The 24,669-nt window shown below is 37.3% G+C and overlaps 1 protein-coding gene across 6 annotated transcripts in view; it reads right to left on the bottom strand.

Moving 5' to 3' along the window:
* THEMIS (thymocyte selection associated) overlaps nt 1-24,669 on the bottom strand; it is a 208,748-nt gene that overhangs the window by 87,255 nt on the left and 96,824 nt on the right. The gene's annotated exons all lie outside the window — the stretch shown is intronic.

Below are 24,669 nucleotides of genomic sequence, written 5' to 3' on the forward strand. Positions count from 1 at the left end.
TGGGCTCCACCCAATTCGAACTTCCCTGTGGCTTTGTTTAACTGTGAGGGGAACATTGCCACTAAAGCCTTGGTAATGGCGGACACCCTTCCCCACACCAAGCACAAGCATCCCAAGTCAACTTTAGACTGCTGTGCTGGTAGCAAGAATTTCAAGTCAGTGGATATTAGCTTGTTGGGCTCCATGAGGGTGGAATCCACTGAGCTAGACCACTTGGCTCCCTGGCTTCAGCCTTCATTCCAGGGGAGCGAACAGTTCTGTCTCACTGGCATTCCAGGTGCCACTGGGGTATGAAAAAAAATTCCTGCAGATAGCTTAGTGTCTGCCCAAACGGCTGCCCAGTTTTGTGCTTGAAACCCAGGGCCCTAGTGGTGTAGGCACCTAAGGGAATAGTCTGGTCTGTGGGTTGCGAAGACCATGGGAAAAGCATAGTATCTGGGCTGGAATGTACCATTCCTCATGACACAGTCCCTCACAGCTTCCCTTGGCTATAGGAAGGAGTTCCCTGACCCCTTGTGCTTCCCTGGTGAGGCGATGCCACACTTTTCTTTGGCTTGCCCTCCATGGGCTGCACCCACTGTCTAACCAGTGTCAATGAGATGAGCAGGTACCTCAGTTGGAAATGCAGAAATCACCCACCTTCTGCGTTGATTTCCTTGGAGCTGCACACTTGAGCTGTTCCTATTTAGCCATACTACACCTCCTCTTCCATGCTCATGGATAGGAAGAATCAATATTGTACAAATGGCCATACTGCCCAAAGTGATTTATAGACCCAATGCTACTCTCATCAAGCTACCATGGACTTTCTTCACAGAATTAGAAAAAACTACTTTAAATTTCATATGGAACCAAAAAAGAGCCTGCATAGCCAAAACAATCCTAAGCAAAAAGAACAAAGCTGGAGGTATGATGCTACCTGACTTCAAAGTGTAGTACAAGGCTACAGTAACCAAAAGAGCATGGTACTAGGACCAAAACAGATATATAGACCAATGGAACAGAACAGAGGCCTCAGAAATAATGCCACACATCTGCAGCCATCTGATCTTTGACAAAGCTGACAAAAATAAGCAATGGGGAATAACCTATTTAATAAACCTATTTAATAAATGGTGTTGGGAAAATTGGCTAGCCATATGCAGAAAATTGAAACTGGACCCCTTCCTTACACTTTATACAAAAATTAACTCAAGATGGATTAAAGACTTAAACATAAGACCTAAAACCATAAAAACGCTAGAAGAAAAGCTAGGCATTACCATTGAGGAAATAAGCATGGACAAAGACTTCATGACTAAAATACCAAAAGCAATGGCAACAAAAGCCAAAACTGACAAATGGGATCTAATTAAACTAAAGAGCTTCTGCAGAGCAAAAGAAACTATCATTAGAGTGAGCAGTTAACCTACAGAATGGGAGAAAATTGTTGCAATCTATTCATCTGACAAAGGGCTAATATCCAGAATCTACAAGGAACTTAAACAAATTTACAAGAAAAATCAAACAACCCCATCAAGAAGTGGGCAAAGGATATGAACAGACACTTCTCAAAAGAAGACATTTATGCGGCCACAAAAACATATGAATAAAAGCTCATCATCACTGGTCATTAGAGAAATGCAAATCAAAACCACAATGAAATACCATCTCACGCCAGTTAGAATGGCAATTATTAAAAAGTGAGGAAACAGCAGATGCTGCAGAGGATGTGGAGAAATAGGAACACTGTTACACAGTGGTTGGGAATGTAAATTAGTTCAATCATTGTGGAAGACAGTGTGGCGATTCCTCAAGGATCCAGAACCTGAAATACAATCCCACTACTGGGTATATACCCAAAGGATTATAAATCATTCTGCTATAAAGACACATGCACACATATGTTTATTGCAGCACTATTCACAACAACAAAGACTTGGAACCAACCCAAATGCCCAGCGATGGTAGACTGGATAAAGAAAATGTGGCACATATACACCGTGGAATACTATGCAGCCATACAAAAGGATGAGTTCATGTCCTTTGTAGGGACATGGATGAAGCTGGAAACCATCATTTTCAGCAAACTAATACAGGAAAAGAAAACCAAACACCGCATATTGTCACTCATAAGTGGGAGGTGAACAATGAGAACACATGGACACAGGGAGGGGAACATCATACACCGGGGCCTGTTGTGGGGTGGAGGGCTAGGGGAGGGATAGCATTAAGAGAAAACCTACTGCAGATGATGGGCTGATGGGTGCAGCAGACCACCACAGCACGTGTATACTTATGTAACAAACCTGCATGTTCTGCAGATGTATCCCAGAACTTAAAGTATATGTAAAAAAAAGTTTATCTCCCCAAAATCCATTTCCCTTTCTTCCAGCAAAGTCCAGGCTCTCATTTAGGCTATATCCCTCTTGCTTCTCAGTCCACCTGAACTGAATGAAGTACACACCTATCTCCAGAGCAGAATGTGTAATCTTGACTGGTCCATCAGCACCTTAAATCCTCTCACACACACACAATTCAGGGATTCATCCATGACCCAAAACAGGCCAATCAGGGGAACAAAACTCAGTTCTGTGGCTTCTGTTTGAGTCATTGCTGAAGCAGAAATGTTTCTTTTGTTTTTTAATGTCATGGCTCTGAAGATACTGAGTACTGTAATGGAACTGTGAATGGAACTACCCAGATGAGGTAGAGCTGAAATGGAGTCTGTGATGAGCTCTTTAATCCAGCACTTCTGAAAGAGCTCAACCCCTGGACTTCTCAGATTATATGTACACATACGTACCTTTTTAAAAATCTTAGGCCTGTTTGAGAGGATATTTCTATCTCTAACAACTGAAAGAGATATAACTTTCATAAGGTTTATCTATACAGTCATTCTAATTCCAAATCTTCAGATAGCAAAGGCAGTCACTCTGTCTGTCTATCTATCTGTCTATCTATCTACCTACCTACTTATCTATATATATCTACCTGTCTGTCATCTATTTATCTACCTACCTACCTATCATCTATCTACCTATTATCTACCTACCTAATCTATTCTCTACCTACCTAGCTATTATCTATGCATCTATCTATCTATCTATCTATCTATCTATCTATCTATCTATCCATCCATATCCATCCATATCTCTATCTATCTATCTATCTATCTATCTATCTATCTATCTATCTACCTACCTATCATCTATCTAATTATCATCTATCTACCTGTCATCTATCTATCTGTCTATCTTTATATCTATCTGATATCCATGGTATACAGGAACAATTGCATAAAATTGAATTGAAATTTTGGTCCTTAAGAAAGAATACTTTCTCCAGATTGATACATTTAACTAGAGAGTTTTGCATGGAGTATATTTCTCTTCTTTAGATCTTATTCGGTTTAATCTTTACCATATAAAAGGATTATAAAAATATAATCATTAAAATATCTCAGTTCACTTTTAAAGTTAAAGAACAACTGGTGAACCAGGTTAGCCGTCTTTTCCTGCTTATTCAAAAGTCAGAGTCTTAAGAATATTACAAATATAGACCAAAAAACCTAAGAATATCTTTAAGGAAGTGACTCATTATATGAGTACCATGCTTAATGTTATCAAAAATAATATTAATATCCTTTAGAAGACAGGGCAAAAAACTACTTATTTCTCATAATTAACTACTGTTAAATATTTTGAATTGGCCATTGTAACTACATATTATACCAATTTATAAAATTCTCATTTTCTTTTTCTGACAGGCTCAAGTTTGCTGATATTTAATGCACTGAAAGAAACTCATCTTCTCGTATGTACTCTCTTTTAGTATGAGATCGTTTTAGGAAGAAGCTTTATTTATTATTAAAAGCTTAAATATTTTATAAAACATTAATGACTTTGATAGCTCTAGGTATTTAATAAGATATTTTGCACTATTTGCACCCTGGGACAATCCTCTCAAAAAGTGAAATTTTATACACCACATGGATAAAAGTACATAAATAAATGTGGCATTCTTATTTTTCTCAGGTAACAGAAAACAAAATTACCCTGTTTGAGCCTACATATTTGAACAGTAAGTAAAATCATAATATCTTCAACAGCTTGGCCATCTGCTATTGTTCCAAAAAGCTTGAGGGAATATTCTGTGTAATGGAATGTAAAACATTATCAACTGCTATGGTCTGAAATGCTGTGGAATAGAATCTGTAAAACTTTGTAACCAGATAAACCAATTCAAAAAAATAAAAAGTGAATATAAAACCAAAATTTGGGGGAAATAAAGGGTAGGTTTGTTTATATCTAAACTTAAGTATTTAAAATGAATATACTGATACTGACAGCCAGTGTTGTTTGAATATTCATTATGTACCAGGTACTATTCTAAGTGCTTTTCTTGATGAGCTTTCTTAAGCCTCAAACAATTCTCTGAGGCACGTTACTATGCTTGTTTTATGAATTAGAAAATTGAGAAAAAGGGAGATTAAATAATTTGCCCAAGACCAACCGTTAGAAATGGCAGGCTAAGGACTTCTGACAATCTATTTCAGCATAAAAGCAATGACCACTAGCAAAATTTGTCAGAATCAACTTGTGCAGAACTCTAGAAATTAACTAAAAAGAAATATTTTTTAAAGAAAAGTGACTAAATCTTGATAAGAATGTGAGCTTTGTGATGTTTTGAATTGTCCTATAGCAATTCTTCTCAGCTCCATGACAGCCTTGAAAACAAGCAGCCTTACAATCACAGTAGCTGTGAGAAAAAGCAACTTTGCAACCAGCAAAGAGGGGACACTGGGTTTGGAGCTCCTCAAAAAAACTTGATTCCAAGAGCATTGCCACTATGTTAACTGTTAGGAATCTCCCTGAAAAAGCACCCTTTCTAGGACTTGTCTTTACTTGAGCTGACTCCATACTGTCCCCAGGAAAAGCCATATCAAAGAATGAGCAGCAATTATTAACCATTGCATCTTCCAGAGGCTGTGATATAATTGTGGCAAACAAGAATATAAGTTATTTTTTCATGTCCAAAATTTTCCCAACTTTTCTGTTTATCTTTGTCTTTTTCCAGAACCCTTGCCTGCACATGTGCATGCACACGCGCATGTGCACACACACACACATACACAAACACATGCACACACAACCTTCTTCCTTTAGCCGGAAAACTTTCATAGATCTACTCATGCACATAAAAGGCATCAGAGATCACTAGTCCACTAGGTCTGCCAAGATGAATCTAGTTTGCTCCTAGCTGACACCCTGCTGCACCCATATCAACATGTTCTTTGCATGACATCACCTTATCTTGATATGTTTCAAAGAAATTCAAACCTATCACTGCCACCAAGGAAATGCTTCTCTCTCTCTATCTCAACTGTCCTGCAAGTATGTGTGTGGAAAGAACTCTTTACTGTACACATATTATTACTGTGATCTGTTTTTTGAATATATCATAGAGAACACATGATACACAGAATATTTTGACAATGGATACCACAAAATGATTCTCATTTCTCATCATTACAAACATCAGCATGGCATGAGGTTAATAAAGGAAAGACATGTGTATTATCTAAAATTAAGTCTAAATACCAACTCTACAAGCTAAAAAGTCAGCCTGCTACAGTGATAGATAGGTAGATAGGTAGACAGATGATAGATAGATAGATAGATAGATAGATAGATAGATAGATAGATAGATGAATAGATACTATTCTGGCAATAAACACAAAGTCTCTAGATTAGAAAACAGGTGAATATTCACAGACCATCTTAGCACTGATGAAGCTATGACAGCCTAATGTCATCCTGCACAAAAAGAGTAAGCATACCACCATGGACCCACAAAACTATGACACTTGGAGTTTGGCTGGCACATTGACCCGTCCTCTCCTCAGGTGAGGGAGAGTCCTTTATTCTGAGATGTTAGCAAATGTTGGCAGGAGAGATGTCTCTAAACCTCTGTGAGGTAACCTACTATCTCTATCTTCCAAGACATATTTGCTATTCAACCATACTTTAAGTTTGCCAGTGGTCTTTCTTTAAAAAGATTGGACTATGTGGTAATCTGAAAGTATTCATGGAGAATTGCCTCTCAATAATCAGATCCAGGGGTTGACACCAGCCTAGTGACTTTTCCTGATTTATTCTACAGCTTTTGGTTATTGAATAATGGAAGGTTAAAGGACTAACACAAAGGAAGCTTCCCATCCCACAAGAAAAAATTAAAATGCTTTATTTCCCAATATTGACATTTTCATTAAACAAATCATAATTATTACCTTAATTCAAACTACCAGAATTTTTGAGGGTATTCAATTCCTGACAGTAAGAGGATACTCAATTATATTTTCAGATTATAGTACTCTAATTGAAAACAAGTTATTTTAACATTTTAGTCCCACATATTTTCTTGAAAACGCACAACAAAAATGATCACATCAGCAGAAATTATTTATTTTATCATTAAAGAGGCAATACATTATTATAGTGTATAAATTCTACTCAGACAAGGCTATTTCACTTAATCCTCACTAACCCCTCCCTATTCTCTAAGAAGACAAAATATTACAGAAATACAATTAACTTATTTACCTTAATATAGTAAAAACATACTGTAATCTCTGGGACACAGCTAAAGTAGTGTTTAGAGGGAAATTTATAGCACTAAATGCCCATAGGAGAAAGCATGAAAGATGTAAAATCGACACCATAATATCACAATTAAAAGAACTAGAGAAGCACGAGCAAACAAGTTCAAAAGCTAGCATAAGACAAGAAATAACTAAGATCAGAGCAGAGTTGAAGGAGATACAGACATGAAAAACCCTTAAAAAAATCAATGAATCCAGGAGCTGATTTTTTGAAAAAGATTAACAGAATAGATAGACCACTAGCCAGACTAATAAAGAAGAAAATAGAGAAGAATCAAATAGACACAATAAAAAATGATAAAAGGGATATCTCTACTCATCCCATAAAAATATAAACTACCATCAGAGAATACTATAAGCACCTCCATGGAAATAAACTAGAAAATCTAGAAGAAATGGATAAATTCCTGGACACATACACCCTCCCGAGACTAAACCAGGAAGAAGATGAATCCCTGAATAGACCAATAACAGGTTCTGAAATAAGGCAGTAATTAATAGCCTACCAACCAAAAAAAAAAAAAAAAAAAAAAAAAGGCCAGCACCAGACAGATTCACAGCTGAATTTTACTAGAGGTACAAAGAGGAGCTGGTACCATTCTTTCTGAAACTATTCCAAACAATAGAAAAAGAAGGACTCCTTCCTAACTCATTTTAAGAGACCAACATCATCCTGATACCAAAACCTGTAAGAGACACAACAAAAAAAGAAAATTTTAGGCTAATATTCCTGATGAACATCGATGCAAAAATCCTCAATAAAATACTGGCAAACTGAATCCAGTAGCACATCGAAAACCTTATCCACCACAATCAAGTCGGCTTCATCCCTGGGATGCAAGACTGGTTCAACATACACAAATCAATAAATGTAATCCATCGCATAAATGGAACCAATGACAAAAACTACACGATTATCTCAGCAGATGTAAAAAAGGCCTTTGATATAATTCAATGCAACTTTATGCTAAAAACTCTCAATAAACGAGGTATTGATGGAACATATCTCAAAATCATAAGAGCTATTTATGACAAACCCACAGCCAATATCATACTGAATGGGCAAAAGCTAGAAGCATTCCCTTTGAAAATCAGTACAAGACAAGGATGCCCTCTCTCACCACTCCTGTTCAACATAGTATTGGAAGTTCTGGCCAGGGCAATCAGGCAAGAGAAAGAAATAAAGGGTATTCAAATAGGAAGAGAGGAAGTCAGAAGGTCTCTGATTGCAGATGACATGACTGTATATTTAGAAAACCCCATCATCTCAGCCGAAAATCTCTTTAAGCTGATAAGCAACTTCAGCAAAGTCTCAGGATACAAAATCAATGTGCAAAAATCATAAGCATTCCTATATACCAATTATAGACAGATAGAGAGTCAAATCATGAGTGAACTCCCATTCAAAATTGCTACAAAGAGAATAAAATACCTAGGAATAAAACCTGCAAGTGATGTGAAAGACCTCTTCAAGAACTACAACCCACTGCTCAAGGAAACGAGAGGTCACAAACAAATGGAAAAGCATTCCATGCTCCTGGATAGGAAGACTCAGTATCATGAAAATGGCCATACTGTCCAAAGTAATTTATAGATTCAATGCTACCCCCATCAAGCTACCATTAACTTTCTTCACAGAATTAGAAAAAAAACTACTTTAAATTTTGTAGAACCAAAAAAGAACCCATTTAGCCAAGACAATACTAAGCAAAAATAACAAAGCTAGAGGCATCACACTATCTGACTTCAAAGTATACTACAAGGCTACAATAACCAAAACAGGATGATACTAGGACCAAAACAGATTATACAGACCAATGGAACAGAACAGAGGCCTATAGGGAAAGGATTACCTATTTAATAAATGGTGTCGAGAAAACTGGCTAGCCATATGCAGCAACTGAAACTGGACCCCTTCCTTATACTTTATACAAAAATTAACTCAAGATGGATTAAAGACTTAAATGTAAGACCTAAAACTATAAAAACCCTAGAGGAAAACCTAGGCAATACCATTGAGGACATAGCCATGGACAAAGACTTCATGACTAAAACACCAAAAGCAATGGCAACAAAAGCCAAAATTGACAAATGGGATCTAATTAAACTAAAGAGCTTTTGCACAGCAAAAGACACTATCATTAGAGTGAACAGGCAACCTACAGAATGGGAGAAAATTGTTGCAATCTATCCATATGGCAAAGAGCTCATATCCAGAATCTACAAGGAACTTAAACAAATTGACAAGAAAAAAACAACCCCATCAAAAAGTGGGTAAAGGATACAAACAGATACTTCCAAAAGAAGACATGAGGCCAACAAACATATGAAAAAAAGCTCATCATCACTGGTCATTAGAGAAATGCAAATCAAAACCACAATGAGATACCATCTCATGCCAGTTAGAATGGTGATCATTAAAAAGTCAGGAAACAACAGATGCTGGAGAGAATGTGGGGAAATAGGAACACTTTTACACTGCGGATGGGAGTGTAAATTAGTTCAACCATTGTGGAAGACAGTGTGGCAATTCCTCCAGGATCCAGAAATACCATTTGACCCAGCAATCCCATTACTGGGTATATAACCAAAGGATTATAAATCATTCTACTATAAAGGCACATGCACATGTATGTTTATTGCAGCACTGTTCGCAATAGCAAAGACTTGGAACCAACCCAAATGCCCATCAATGATAGACTGGATAAAGAAAATGTGGCACATATACATGGTGGAACACTATGCAGCCATAAAAAAAGGATGAATTCATGTGCTTTGTAGGGCCATGGATGAAGCTGGAAACTATCATTCTTAGCAAACTAACACTGCATGTTCTTACTCATAAGTGGGAGTTGAGCAATGAGAACACATGGACACAGGGAGGGGAACATCACACACTGGGACCTGTTGTGGGGTGGGGAGGTAGGGGATGGACCGCATCAGGAGAAATACCTAATGTAGATGACGGGTTGATGGGTGCAGCAAACCACCATGGGAGGTGTATACCTATGTAACAAACCTGTACGTTCTGCACATGTATCCCAGAACTTAAAGTACAATGAAAATATATACATATATGTTCAAGTAAATTTCAAAATCAAAACAAAATGACCTGAATATTTAGATCACATTGTAGGAACAAAGCTTCAGTATCCTAACCAACACGGATCTTAATCCTTTAGGACCCTCTTGGAGCCACAGTGATGCTTTTAAAATATAAATCATATCCTGTCACATTTACGCCCCAAGTCCTTTGATGGTTTTCTATATGCATCTAGAAAAAAATCAGAGTCTTTTCAGTGTCCTATAGTATCCTACATGGCTTACCTGTCCTGGGTAACAATTGGTGTTTTTGATGGTTTTGTTTTGTTACATCTACATATTCCAACCAACTGAAAGATCATTTGATAAACAATTGAGTACAATTAGCATGCAGCTTAGAAGTCTTAAAGCTTTTTAGCTTTGCACTGAAACTGGATGAATTCTATATATAATTCAAATGTTTTCACTAGGAGATTTTTCAAGTGTGAAAATGTGTTATCTTGTTCAACACTAGACAAAGACTATTTAAGGACAGACTTAAAGACTATCTTCAAAATCCTTTGAAGATAGTCAGGCATGCATGAGCAAGGTAAAGACGTGCTTTATTGAGCAACAGAATAGCTCGGAGGAGACCCACAGTGGTTATCTCCTCTCCATAGGCAGATCATCCCAACGTCTGTTCAGCTCTCAGCAGAAAGGAGACCCATAGTGGGTAGCTCCTTTCCACAGGCTGATTGCCCATTGTCCACTCAGCTCTCAGCAGAGAGGAGACCCACAATAGGTATTTCCTTTCTGCAGGCAGGTCATCCCATCATCTGCCCAAGTTTGGCTGAGTCCAAGGTTTTTATGGGCTTAAGAGGGGCAAAAGTAGGTGCTGATTGGCCCATGAGCAGTCATGGGAGGCCCCAGAGAAATCTCTGTTAAGTTCTCACTCTGTGGCAACCCTCCCGCAGGCTTCAGCAAATCCCTGGCCTGAAGGTGGGGCTTTACTGGGGACCCATTCCTTTCTGCCCGGGAGCCTGTTTGCATCCTACCACCATTAACCTGCTGTCCATGGTGCCTATGGCACTCTGGCTGTTTGTGCCAAGGGGTGCCTGCAGGACTGCACCGAGCCATCCTTAGTCCCCACTTCACCCTCCCTCCCATGCTTGTGGGCACCCAAAATCTGGAGGAGGCCGAGGTGATAGGGGGCTGGTGTTTCAGTGCTGCCCCTAGCATGCACACACCTGGCTGGGTCATGACAGTGCCCAGGCTTGGCCACAACTTTGCTCTGAAATTGGAGTGGGCACTGGGAGTGGGGAGAGGCCAGGCAGCGACAGCAGGCACTTTCCAGCCTGCAGGGGCAAGGGTGTTTCCTGGGGTCCTGAGAGTGCAGAGTTGCCTGGGTCCACCTGGCTGCTCTGCTACAGCTGGGCCTGGGAGGGCAGCGCTCCAGCCCCTCCAACTTGGAAGGGGGCATGGCTTTCACCTGTTCCCAGCTCCCACCAGTTTTATAGAGCACTCAGCCCTGGCTGTGCCTCCCCCATTGTAGCCAGTGTCATGGCAGCGGCCACTCCAGGTGGACCGCCGCTGCCATCAGTATTGCTCTGTCAATGACAGAAATAATAAACATAGTGTTCACATAAGGAACAAAAGCAGAGTGAAGTTGAAAAAGACACTCTTAAACAGCTTTTACAGTAGGCATCATGGGACCATAAGTACCCGTGTTCTGTTGGCAGGAGACCAGAGAGACAGGATGGCCATGACACTGTAAACCTTGGAATCTTGGGCGAGTTTCCTCACTATAAAAATGGTGATAATGATACCTATCTCACAGATTATGTTACGTGGGTCAAATAAGAAATACATAAAACCACGATGTTTTATTATTATAGTTTCTGGGAAAGACATGATTTTAAAATTTTGTAATATAGTTTACCAATAACTTGATGTTAGGAAAATTCTGAGAATCATCATTTTGGATTGTGTTTCTGGCCTTCAAAATGCTCCTTATTTTTAACCATTCCCTGAAAAACTCATGTTGCCAATCAAATCTGAATTACTGCCTGCCTATACAGGCCACTCTCCCTAAAACCGATTACCTTTTAACCACGATTCGAGATTTAGTTTTCATAATAGGAAATAACAGTTTTGCAGCATGGTCTGACGGGGCTTTAAAGAACAGCTTCAATCAGGCTGACATGTGCTTTTACTAACCATATTTTCTATAGCTGCACAGACAATGAGAAAGCGCTTCTGTGAGCAGAACCAATTATAAGTGAACAGGTACACTTTTTCCCAAGCCTGCTCATGATGTCAAATGCTTGATTAGAAAAGTGTTGTGCTTTTAGCTAAATGAGGGTAGATTTCTTTCCATTTACAAAAACAACCCATTTCCGCCTTTCATTCCACAGCCTCTCAACATCTAAATTTTCATTTCTCAATGGCAAATAGAGTCACAAATGTAACCCCTTGAGATAGGGGAAACAGTATTGTGATACTTGTTTGAAAACAAATTGAGTTAGTTTCAGGAAGGAATAGCCTGCACTATTGCACAAAATCAAAAGCATTGTGTGATCCTGGAGAGAACAGGGACAAGCTACACGCAGACAATGAGTCCCAGTTGGGGAAACATTGGGATGGATTTGACAGCCATGAAGAGGAATCTCAACAAGAGTGACAAATAAGGGAAAACTTTAAGATCACATGGATTAAAAAGCTGGTGGGGAACCTTCATGTGCATATCTAATAGAATAACACAACCACAGTAAATCAGGTTTTGGAAATACAGGACTAAAGTGGAGGAGTTGTGATTCTGAACAGAGGCAGTTCCTGGGAAAATCCTCCCAGAGAAGGTAAGAAAAGATGAAAACAGGAACCAAGTTTCTACTACATGCAGGATTAAGAAGCGAAAGCAGGCCCCATTAAATCAAGCATTACAGATAAGTCTCCTATTTGGGTGCCAAGGACAAAGAAACTTACAGGGAATGTCACCAAGAAGACTACCATTCCCCAAAATACCACAGGCTCACTTGAGGTCCTTCCTGTTTCTTGTCTTTAAAATTTTTCAGCTATGAAAAAGCAACCTGTTGATATTTCAAGGAACTCAACTGAAATTTTTTGTTTAAAATGTATTATTCAACTTTTAACTGGCCAGTGCATAAGTACAGAATCACAGATTGGTAGAATATTTAGCTAGAAGAAATAGTACTGATCATTTACTCTAAACTCATTTTATAAGCAAGGACACTAAGAATATCTCAGACCACAGAGCAAACTATTTACAGAGCCAGGACGAGAACCGTATTCTCCAAATTTCCAGATAAAGTTGTTGGCTTTCCCACTATAGTTATCTAATTCCAGATTAAACTTTCAACGTTTTCCCCCCAAAAAGTCATCACATTTAAAGCCCAAAAGATGATAATTCTGTTAATAACAGGACCCAGGTTGAAATAAGCTAAATTTTAAGTCAGAGTTGGAGAAGTTTTAAAATGAAGATTACTTAAGCAGAATAAGAGGGAAAATGCAACCAGAAAGAAACACTTTTGGCTTTGCACTCAAAGCAGATGTAGAATTAACCATTTCTTATTATCTCCATTGCTATCCTCCTAGCCCATGGCAGTATCAAGATGGCAATGTCCTTCTAACTCGTCTTTCTGTTTCCATTCTTGCTCCACTAGTGCCTAACCTCAACACAAAAGCCAAGATGAGCCCTCTAAGATGTAAGTCAGTTTCTGTCATTTCTCCACTCAATTCTCCTAATTGTTTCATCTTTCATGAACAATTAAGCCAAGATTACTACAACAACCTCAAGACCTAAACAATCTGCTTCCCCAATTTCCTCTCTGGTGTCATCTCCTTTGATCCATTTCAGTCACAATATTTCAGCCTTCTGACCTGCTGGCTGAATCATTTTTATTTAATACAGGGTCTTAGTATGTTGTCCACGCTGGTCTTCTACTTCAGCCCCCTGAGTAGCTGGGACTGTGCCACTATGCCTGGCTCTGCCTGTCTTGAACACATTAGACACAGTCCTGCCTTAATGTGTTTATTATCTCTTTCCTCTGTCTGGAACATTTCCTCTCACTATGCATATTTCATCTTACCCATTCATGTCTTTGTACAAATGTCATCTTCTCAGTAAGGTACACCTTGACATTCTTTCAGAAATTATTCTACCCCCCTCAAACTCTTAGTCCTTCTCCTTTTGCTCTATTTTTATAGTACTCTTAATGCTCTAACATTTACCTGATCATTTACCTGTATCATTTACTTCCAAGTAAAGGTAAACATTAAGAGGAGTATCAAACCATTTACTGAGGAGTTTTGTTACTGATGACAATGTAACACAAAAAACCAGTATGTAAAATATAATAACCAACAGATATTTGCAGGAAGAAAGATTTGACTGAAAGCAGATTCTCATCATGTTATAATACATAATATTTGGTTTTATTCAGACGTGAGAATATAAATTCTGTACCATAGACAGTTCCACAGCATTGAAAGTTCCTAATGCTCAAGAAAATGACCTGATATCTCCAACATGCATTTATAGATATGTCAGAAGTACACCAGAAATTGTTAGAAAACATACACATGGCTTTCTATTTAGATTTAGCTAAATAGAATACAAAACCATTTGCAAAGATGGGAAAACCAAATATCATAAAAATTCAAATTCTCCCAAATTAATATGCTTAATATAATTTCAATCAAATATCTCACCAGATTTTTTTAGAAGTTAATAAAGTGTTTTACAGGCTCATTTGAAAGAACAGGAAGCTGAGAATCTAAGTAATTACTGATAAAAAAGATTAATACCAAGGAGAAGAAGAAAAAAAATAAGTTGGTGCAAAAGTAATTGCAGTTCTTGACATTGAAATTGCTTTTGCGCCAACCTAATACATATGCATATTAGGATGTACTAGAAAGTCCTACATTGTAAGTAACTGATACTGGTTTAGGACAATTAGGTAAATCAAAGGCACAGAGTAAAAAGTTGAGAAATTGCTTCCAGAAAAAACAGGTAAAGAATTGTTTAGTCAATATGTGGTAACGGGGAAATATACTAACCATTTGTGAAAGCAGTTTGATCCTCATCTCATACGATATGCAAAATAAATTTTTTCACAGATAAAAAGTTAAAGAAGAAAATAAAAATTTAGAATACATTATAGTGGATCTGATTTCAAGGCAAGTAAAGCTTTCTAAGATTAGAAGTATAGAACTAAAATGAGAATGAGCATTTCAATGCATTTGTTTTATTAGTATTATCATCATTATTAAGCAAAAAACCAATGTGGGTTGATCCTGGGTGGAAAAGCATTGATTTTGTGAGATGAAAAACCTTGAAGAAGGTTAAGGTTTAGAGTTAAGGGCCATCAGTCATTAGGAATTAGAACTTCTACTTCCTGTTCCTAGCTATTATCACCAAACCTTCACCAAATTTATGTTCACCTACAAGTGCATTTTTAGTGGTTCCTTAAAAAATAAAAAGGACAAATTTAATTGACCATTTGAGGTACTAAAGACCAGAGCAACCTTACGCAGTTGGAATGCCTGTATTGAAATGATCACAGGTGACTGAAAACTAGAGAAGAGTAAACAGCAAGAAAGCAAATGAGACAAAAAGAGAAAACATAAAGATCCTACACAACTTTTTGGAAATAATAGAGGAAGCATTGCCAAAATTATATGAAAATGAAAGCTTATTTGATTTTATTTAGACACTAAAGCAAAATTTGACGTTCAAAGAATGACTGGAGATAACTGCATCGCACATACATACACATAAACACTAATACATATAGATACACATAAATATATGGATATATATAGTATATACCCATGTTTGGTGTGCAGAACACATATGCATGCATACTCATCAGCAACTTATTGAGTAAGCTGAACTTAATAATGTATATACAAGAGCCACCTTGATTCTTACTCTTTTATATCCCTTCAAATCTCTGTGAACTAGTGTTTATTCTAACTCTGCATAAAATCATGGGGAAATCCCATAGTCTTTAGTGAGCACATGGTTCATAAAAATCCACTTCACTCCAGCTCAGTTTAGCATGCTAACAAAGCTCAGAATCCTTCTCTAAGTCAAGACATCTTCCTGCTGTAGCTTAATCCCACTTGAGATTTTTAAGTCTACAGAAGAGAAGCAAGTATGTTTGGCTGCTTAATGATGAGCTCTCTTCAACTCCTGCATCCACGCACTAACTTTTCTTTTTTGATTTCTCTAGCTTACGGCCTTGGGAGAAAGTGGAATAAGAAGAAAGGATACACACTCTTGAATCACTAACATCTTTGTAATGTTGAAACAGCAGGAGTCAAAACCTAACCCTTTTATTCATAGGCCACTTCTTCAGATTAATGGGAAACCATCCCATTGGGAACCACACAAGTTTCTTTGACTAAGGCTAAGAATGTACCACTACCACCTTCAGTGCTTCTATTTCAGGAAATATACCCACTAGTCAAGGTCCCGTTCCATCTCTCAAGTTCACACCTTGTCTTCGGAGAACCCACACCTTCATTCTGCTATTGACAGAAGTGCAGTTTTCTTTCAGTATAACTTACCCCAGGCAAAAGGAAGCTCTAGTCACAGCCTCTCACCTTTATATTTTGGAGATATGGGTCAACGGCCAGCTCCTATTTTCTTCCAACTCCCACAGCCCATTGTCAAGACCTCCAAATAGATCACTTGAAGATCCCATCACATAACTTGAAGTGAGGGAGAGGAACCCAACTTCTCTAACCCATAATGCCAGGGACTAAAAATTCACACGATATGGTTAACAACCATCTGTCAAACAATCTTCTCTCTCCATTTTGCTAACTTCTCAATGTTTCTCTTATTTGACCTGAGGTGAAAGAAAAGCCCCAGCACTTAAAGAACACTCACTCCTTGCTTCCAAGATGGGAAACTAGCTAATACTGCTGGCATCGATTATAGGACCTTCACCTTCCAAGTCCTGCATACACAATTCTGCAGCTCACTTTAAAATGTGGGGATTCACAGGCCTGCATTTTTGTTCTCAGGCTTTGGGTTCTCAGGCTTTGGGCTCCCAGGATGAAGAGTCAATGAAACAATCTGTTAGACTACACACATGTGTACATATGCAAATGTGTTCATATGTCACTTTATCACAGACACAGATGAATACAGAATCATGCACATATGTGTGTCTGAGTATATATGTGTATGAATAATGGAAATATAATATTGTTAGTACAAAATATTAATAAGATGAAATTGCTCCTGATTTTATTTCCTTCTTTCATTTTTTTCTCTTTTCTAAAATAGCATGCCTTACTCTTAAAACCACAAAAGTGTATATTTATATACAAACATATAACAGTGGATCTTATTTTAAAGTTGTGATATTAGTTAAAAAAAATAAAAGATCTCTGGAAATGACTAAGTAGTTAAGAAACAGACTTTTATATAAAGAAGTTTTTTATGTGATTAAAAAAGCATCAGAAAATTGAGAAGAATCATTTAATAAGTGATATTGAGATATTTTGGAATCACTTTCATAAATACCAGATGAGTTCAACAGTGTATAATGGTACACACATATACATACACGCTCTATATGAATGTGTATGTGTGTTTGTATATATATACACACACACATATATATGTGTATATATGCATGTGTATGCCTATGGTCTGCATATGTATATATATGTGTGTGTGCATATATAGATAAATTATTTAAAAACCAGAAATAAATATATGTGATGCACATGTTATTCACTGGAATGAAGATAAGTTTAAAAGCAATTTAGAAGCAAGCACAAGTGAAAAGGTGCAAAAAAATTTAATACTTCCATGTGACTAAATGGAAAAGATCAAGTTTTCTGGAAATATCCCAAAATGTGACAAATTTTCAGACTCTTTTTAATATATGGTCTGTGAAAGAATTGAATTGGAAAAAAATAAAAGAAATTATAACGTTATCTCTTCTTCCTACAAACATTTACTGAGTGACTGCTACGTACCAGAAACTTTACAAAACACCGAGGAAGGAAATGCAAATACAGCCATGTGCTTCATGACAACATTTCCATCAAGGACAGATTACATATACAACTATGGTTCCATAAGGTTATAAAGTAGCTGAAAAATTCCTATATTAATGATGTCATAGCTGTCATAATGTTGTCATGTAACTAACGCATTACTTACTGTTTTGTAGTAATGCTGGCGTAAACGAACCTACTGTACTGCCAGTCATATAAAAGTATAGCACATACAAGTATGTATAATATTTGATCATGATAATAAATGACCGTTATTGGTTTATGTATTTACTCTACTATACTTTTTAATCACATGTAAGTGTACTTCTACTTATTGGAAAAAAAAAGTTAACTGTAAAACAGCCTCAGGCAGGTCCTTGAGAATGTCTTCCAGAAGAAGGCATTGTTATCACAGGAGACAGCGTCATGGTGATTTTGCCCCTGAAGACCTTCCAATGGGACAAGATATGGAGGTGGAAGGCAGTGATATTGATGATCTTGACCCTGTGTAGGCTTAGGCTAATGTGTGTGCGTTTGTGTCTTAGTTTTAGCCTAAAAAGCAAAACATTAAAAAACAACCTTAAAATAGAAAAAAGTTTATAGAATTAAAAAAAGAAAAATTATTTTTATTTATATCTGTGCAAGGGTTTGTTTTAAGCTAAGTGTTATCAAAAGCATCAAAACAAAAAGTTTAAAAAATTAAAAAGTTTATAAAGTAAAAATGTTACAGTAAACAAAGGTCAAGTTATTATTGAAGAAAGAACAAGTCTTTTATAAATTGAGTGTAGGCTAAGAGTATAGTATTTATAAAGTCTTCAGTAGCATACAGTAATGTCCTAGGCCTTCACCTTCACTCACCACTCACTCACTGACTCACTCAGAGCAAATTCCAGTCCTGCAAGCTCCATTCATGATAAGTGCCCTATACAGGTGTGTATTTTTACTGTATGTTTTCTATTTTTAGATACACAAGTACTACTATTGTGTTACAATTGCCTATAATTGTACCATGTAACACTATTTAGTGTAGGAACATGCTGTACAGGTTTGTAGCCTATAAGCCACATGCTATACCTTATTGCCTGGGTGTAGTGCAGGTTATACTATCGAGGTTTTTGTAAGTACACTACATTCTATAATGTTCAAATAACACCTAAAGATGCATATCTCTGAGGTATTCCCATCGTTAAGCAATGTGTGACTGTTTTGAATAGTCCACTATAACATTTTATAGTAAGAGCTATGGTAGTAATTCGTAAGGCCTGGAATGAAAACCCACATTAAGAACACCAAAATCAGACTTGCAAGCCGTGGGTTGAGAGGCAGATGAGCACCTGGGAAATTTTCTAGAACAAGTAACAACAAAGAGTGGTCTAAATAAAGGATGGTTTCGAATTCTAGCTCGCACTCTGAGTAGTAGTTCTCTTTCCTCAGATCTTTCATGAACTAAAATCACACATTTAAAATAAGATTCATAATTACTCTCTGAGCTTGAGTGTTCATGTCTTGGGAATATTAATAACACTCATAGGGATATGGAAAGAATTGAATGAGAATTATTTAGTTACTTAAATATTAGTGAGCCCTCAATAAATGGTTATTTAAAGAAGTAACAAAATTTCAATTGAAAAATTGAGGACTCAGAAGAGAATAAAATATTTGCAGGCTGCAAATGTTTAATATAGCCAAATACTAAATGTATAAACGTGAGGCAAGGTATGGAGGCAGAAAAGCTTGAGAATTAAATAATAGATGGATGATAAACTATTGAAAAGAAAGCCACAACAGGTTCTCAGCAAGAGAGATACATGGTAAGATTTTCTTTTTAGAATGATCAAATTATCTGTAATGTGGATAATAAATTTAAGAGTGGTGATCAAAAACAAAAAGACTAGTTAAGAGATGGTCTCAAAAATCCAGACAAGAAATCACGAAGATCTGAAGTAAGTAGGTATATATATTCAAGAGATATCAAAGAAATGGAATCTACAGGATTTGATGATTAACAAATGGAAACAGGAACAAAAAAGGAAGGACTGTTCCTAAATATTTGGTTTAGGTAAGTCAATAGATGGTGGTGGCATTTGGAAAGATAAGAAATAAGAGAAGGAAGGATACCATCCCATCGTTAATCTTTTTTGTTTGTTTGTTTTTTGTTTTCTTTTTCTTTCTTTTTTCTTTTTTTCTTTTCTTTTTTTTTTTTTTTTTGTCTGTGTAATAGTTCTTATATTGTTCAATAGTACCCAGTTTCCCTCTACTTTCAGGCTTAAGGGAAGGTTACACTTTCACACTCGAGCATAGACATGGACTCTGAATTTCTCTGGCCAATTAAATAAGTGCAATTGATAGAGACAGAGATCTCACATTTGTGCATTATTAGTAGTTTGTGATTCTCCACTGTCCTTTACCCATACCATGATAACAAGTCAATTCCGGAAGAAGGAGCTAATTGAGGACGATGTATTTCAGAAAATTTTTCTTTGACAAGTTATAGATCCATGAAATCTTAAGTGACCAATTTAGTCATAATGAGGTCCATAATTTTTATTAGGGGAAAAAAAGCATCAATTAGCCATGACTTGAATTTTGATTCTAAAGTCACAAATCTTCTTCATAGTACTGAGTCCCTTAAAATGTTGTTCATTATTTATATCTGAAAAGCAATGGTACATTGCATATGGTCTTGGAAAGTTATCCATTGTTTATGAGCTTTGTCTCACCTGTAAAATTGGGATAATAATAATTATGGAATTAATTTCACTAGTTTTGTATGAGGACTAAATGAGTTGATGCATATAGAAAACAGAATAGTGACTGATTCATTGTTAGCACTCATCTAATAAAGCCCTCTGGTTCTTACCTTTAAAATTTTTTAGTGTATTTCCTTTGTTCCTTATATTTTGGACTTTCTCAGAAAAAAAAATTCCATCTTCTTCTCTCATGGGCCACCCACTCTAGCTTCATCTCACCTTCTCAAAGAACATTATTTATCACATATTTGTTGACACTTGAATCATCGTCCTTAGTTTAGATTTCTTTCCTAAAGTACAGACCCATGGTAAACATCCTACTAGGCATCTCAGCTCAGAAATTTCAAACTAAACTAAACTGTAACCTTGCTTCTGTAAAACCATCTGTGATGGTTAATACTGAGTGTTAACTTGATTGGATTGAAGGATACAAAGTGTTGATTTTGGGTGTGTCTGTGAGGGTGCTGCCAAAGGAGATTAACATTTGAGTCAGTGGGCTGGGAAAGGCATACACACCCTTAATCTAGGTGGCACAATTTAATCAGCTTAGAGCGCAGCAGAATACAAGGAGGCAGAAAAATGGGAAACGGGAGACTGACCTAGCCTCTGAGCCTACATCTTTCTCCTGTGTTGGATACTTCCTGCCCTTTGAACATCAGACTCCAAGTTCTTCAGTTTTTGGAATTGGACTGGCTCTCCTTGCTCCTCAGCCTGAAGATGGCCTATTGTGGGACTTACATTCCATTAGTTCTGTCCCTCTAAAGAACTCTGGCTAATACAGATTTTGGTACCAGGAGTGGTTCTAGGGGAAGAGGAACAGAATATTAAGGATGGAGTTCTTCCATTGGTTTTGGGGTTTCAGGAGTTGACTGCATAATATGATTAGATCCAAAAATGCTAAGGACTCTACTTCTAATAGTGTGGAGAACACTGATAGTCCTTGGCATGAACTGTTTTGAGAGTTATGCAAAATAAATGCATTTGACATTCCTGATACACACTCATGAGAGGCAAAGAGTTTAGTGACTCTGTGCATAATACCTTTGACCACATGTGGAGAACCAAGGAACCTTTGACCATATGTGGAGAATATAATGAAGCTCCTTGGTTGCTCCTCAGTTCAGTGAGCAAAGTGACTAATGAAATCTACGATTCTATCTCCTGGCCTCAGAAGTACATGCTAAGCCTCAAATCTGCTAAGATTGCCCTGAGTCTCCTGTACAGAAAGAGCTGAAATTGTGGAAAACCAGACACAAGATCTTATCATGTGAGTGGCTAACCTGCAACGAAAGGTACATGCACAACCTTGCCAGGAGTCTACTGTTAAAGTGAGGGCATTGATTGGAAAAGAATGGGACCCTGCAACTTGGAATAAGGACAAATGGGAGGACCCTGAAAAAGCTGGAGACACTGAGTTTGTAAACTCTCATGAATCTTTTTTGCTTTTTTGCCAGGAGAAATAGCTTCCCCATCCCCAGTAGTGACAATATCCCCTCCTCCACCCATGCTGCCATCAGCCTTTCCACCTTTGTCTAAGAAGACAAACCCTGCACTGCCTGAGGCAACAGTGATGCCCTCCCCTGAGGCAATTGCCAGGCAAGATAATGTTGATTCTCCTCAGAAGCCACGCCCAACACCTCCGTTTGCTTCCAGACCTATAACGAGACTAAATTACCAGCGGACCCTAGAGGTGAGGTTGAGAGTGTGACCCATGAGGAGGTACACTACACTTGAAAAGAAGTGCTTGAGTTCTCTAATTTATATAAACAGAAATCTGGAGAACAGGCATGGGAATGGATATTAAGGGTGTGGGATAAGTGGAAGGACATAGAGTTGGATAAGGCATAATTTGTTGATTTGGGCCCACTAAGTAGGAACTCTGCATTTAATGTTCCAGCTCGGGGAGTTAAATAAAGGTTCTAATAGTTTATTTGCTTGGTTAGCTGAAATATAGATTAAAAGATAGCCCACTGTGAGCAAGTTGGAAATGCCTGATCTCCCTTGGTTTAATGTAAAGGAAAGGATCAAAAGGCCTAGGGAGATTGGGATGGTGGAGTAGATTGGTCACTTGAGAACTACTCATCCCAGCTGGGAGAGTCCAGAAGATATACTCTTGACCAATGCCTTGCAAAATAGATTTATGAGGGCAGCACCTGCATATTTGAAGAGCCCTGTAATTGTTCTTCTCTGTATGTCAGATCTAATGGGGGAACCACAGTCACTCAACTACAAAATTTAAATATAGTGGGAATAATTGGATCCTGAGGTGGTAGGGGCCAAGTGGCAGCACTCAATCATCAAAGGAAAGGTGAGGGTAGCATTATGCTAGCATAATGGACAGCAGAGGCAAAGAGACAATCAGAATAGTCAGACTTGTGTAGAGCACTGGCATGGCTAATCACAGTGTTCCTAGAAGTGAAATTGATAGGAAGCCTACTGCATTCCTACTTAAATTATACAAACAGAAAATTTATAGGTCGAATGGGCAAAAGACTAACTTGAATTATAAAAAATGGAGAATCATAGCCCCTCAATAAATTTCCAGACTTGAGCCAGTTTACAGAGCCAGAACCCCTTGAATGAAAGGGAGGCAGGACCCCTTGAGGAAGGACCCTACTACATTACTGACAATTTATGCAGTGACTCTTTCTCCCATCCTTCCCCAAGGAGACCTCTAGCCTTTAACCTGGGTAACTGTGCGTTGTGGAAAAGGAAATGTTCTGTCCCTCTAGAGAACCCTGAATAATACGCTATTCTTCTACCTATGTTCTGTGTTTTTTATTTTAATGAATTTTCTGAATGTGTTTTAATCAATTTCACCACCAGCCATTTTGATGCTTATGTTAGAAATCTGGATACTTTCCTTATCTCATACCTTTTTATTTTCTACAATTTATCAACCATACATCCTACACCTACCGTATGCTAAAATTTTCTTGCATACGGGTCTTCCATTCAGAGGCAGGCATCGTCTCTCTTATCTTATTGTTTTAGTTTCCTAACTTTGTCTCTCTGCCTCTGTTTGAATTGATTATCTGTGCTATAATTAGAGTATTTTAATAGCTGCATTCAGGTATGATTGATAATTTTAAGTGTACAATGCAATGATTTTAATACATCTATAGATCTGTGCAACCATTACCGTAATCCAGTTTTAAAACCTTTTCATCACCCAAAAGACGTTCCTCATGTCTGTTTGTCGTTAAGTAAGTAGTGTTATGCCTACTTATCTCTCTAGGAAAACACTGATCTGCTTTCTGTCTATACTAACTACCTCAGAATTTTACTGTAATTACATAGTTCTAGTTTTCCTCTATGTAACCACCATCACTGGATGTAAAACTAGAACCCTATAATTGCAGTAAAATAAAAATTTTCTAAATTTTTCTTTGCTTATTATGAAAGTGTTCATTATTCTGTGTTCCTGAACACATTAACCCTTTATTAATTTTTTCCTGTTATACATCCCTGTCTACCTTAATGAAGAGAAGACTTCATATTCTCTCTGGATCTTATATTATCACCTACTCAATATGGTATTCAAATGAATAGTCCTAAGTTCTACTCCTGTTCTTAGTTCTACTTGCTGAAGCTTATTTCAGCTAAATCCTGAATTGTTACTAAAGAGTTTTTGTGATGCCAAAGTTCATCAGCTAAAATTGTAATGTCTCTTAGAGAGTTCAAGATATTCTCAACTTTCTTCTCATCACTGGATCAGGAAAGAAAAGTCCTAAGCATGATAAGCCTACATTCAAAAGAATAGCATGTCAGTAGGAAGTCTCTTTCCTTACTTGATCATTTTCCCTGACCTTTGATCTCTTCCAAAGGTATAGTCAAACTGCTACAGAACAGACATAGTGATACAGCTAGTATCCCCCAGGAGCTGAACTCTCCTTAAAAAAAATGACATTTACACATATTTAAGCAGATTTTAACAGGAAAATATGACACCATTTCTGGTTGCTTTCATTAATGAATCCATATACATAAATAATTCTACTGACAGCCATTTTATACACATAAAATAAGAAATTTGTGAGTGTGGATAGGAATTTTAAAAGTAGGCATAGATAGAAACGAGACCAAAGACTGAGCTCAAAGGCACTTGAACATTAAAAGTTAATGGAGATTGGAGAAGAGCCACCAAAAAAGACGAGAGAAAAATACAACCACTGCAGTATAAAAATATCAGGAAGGCATAATATTCCAGAATTC

The sequence above is a fragment of the Macaca fascicularis genome, chromosome 4, assembly GCF_037993035.2.
Source record: "Macaca fascicularis isolate 582-1 chromosome 4, T2T-MFA8v1.1".
Lineage (NCBI taxonomy): Eukaryota > Metazoa > Chordata > Mammalia > Primates > Cercopithecidae > Macaca > Macaca fascicularis.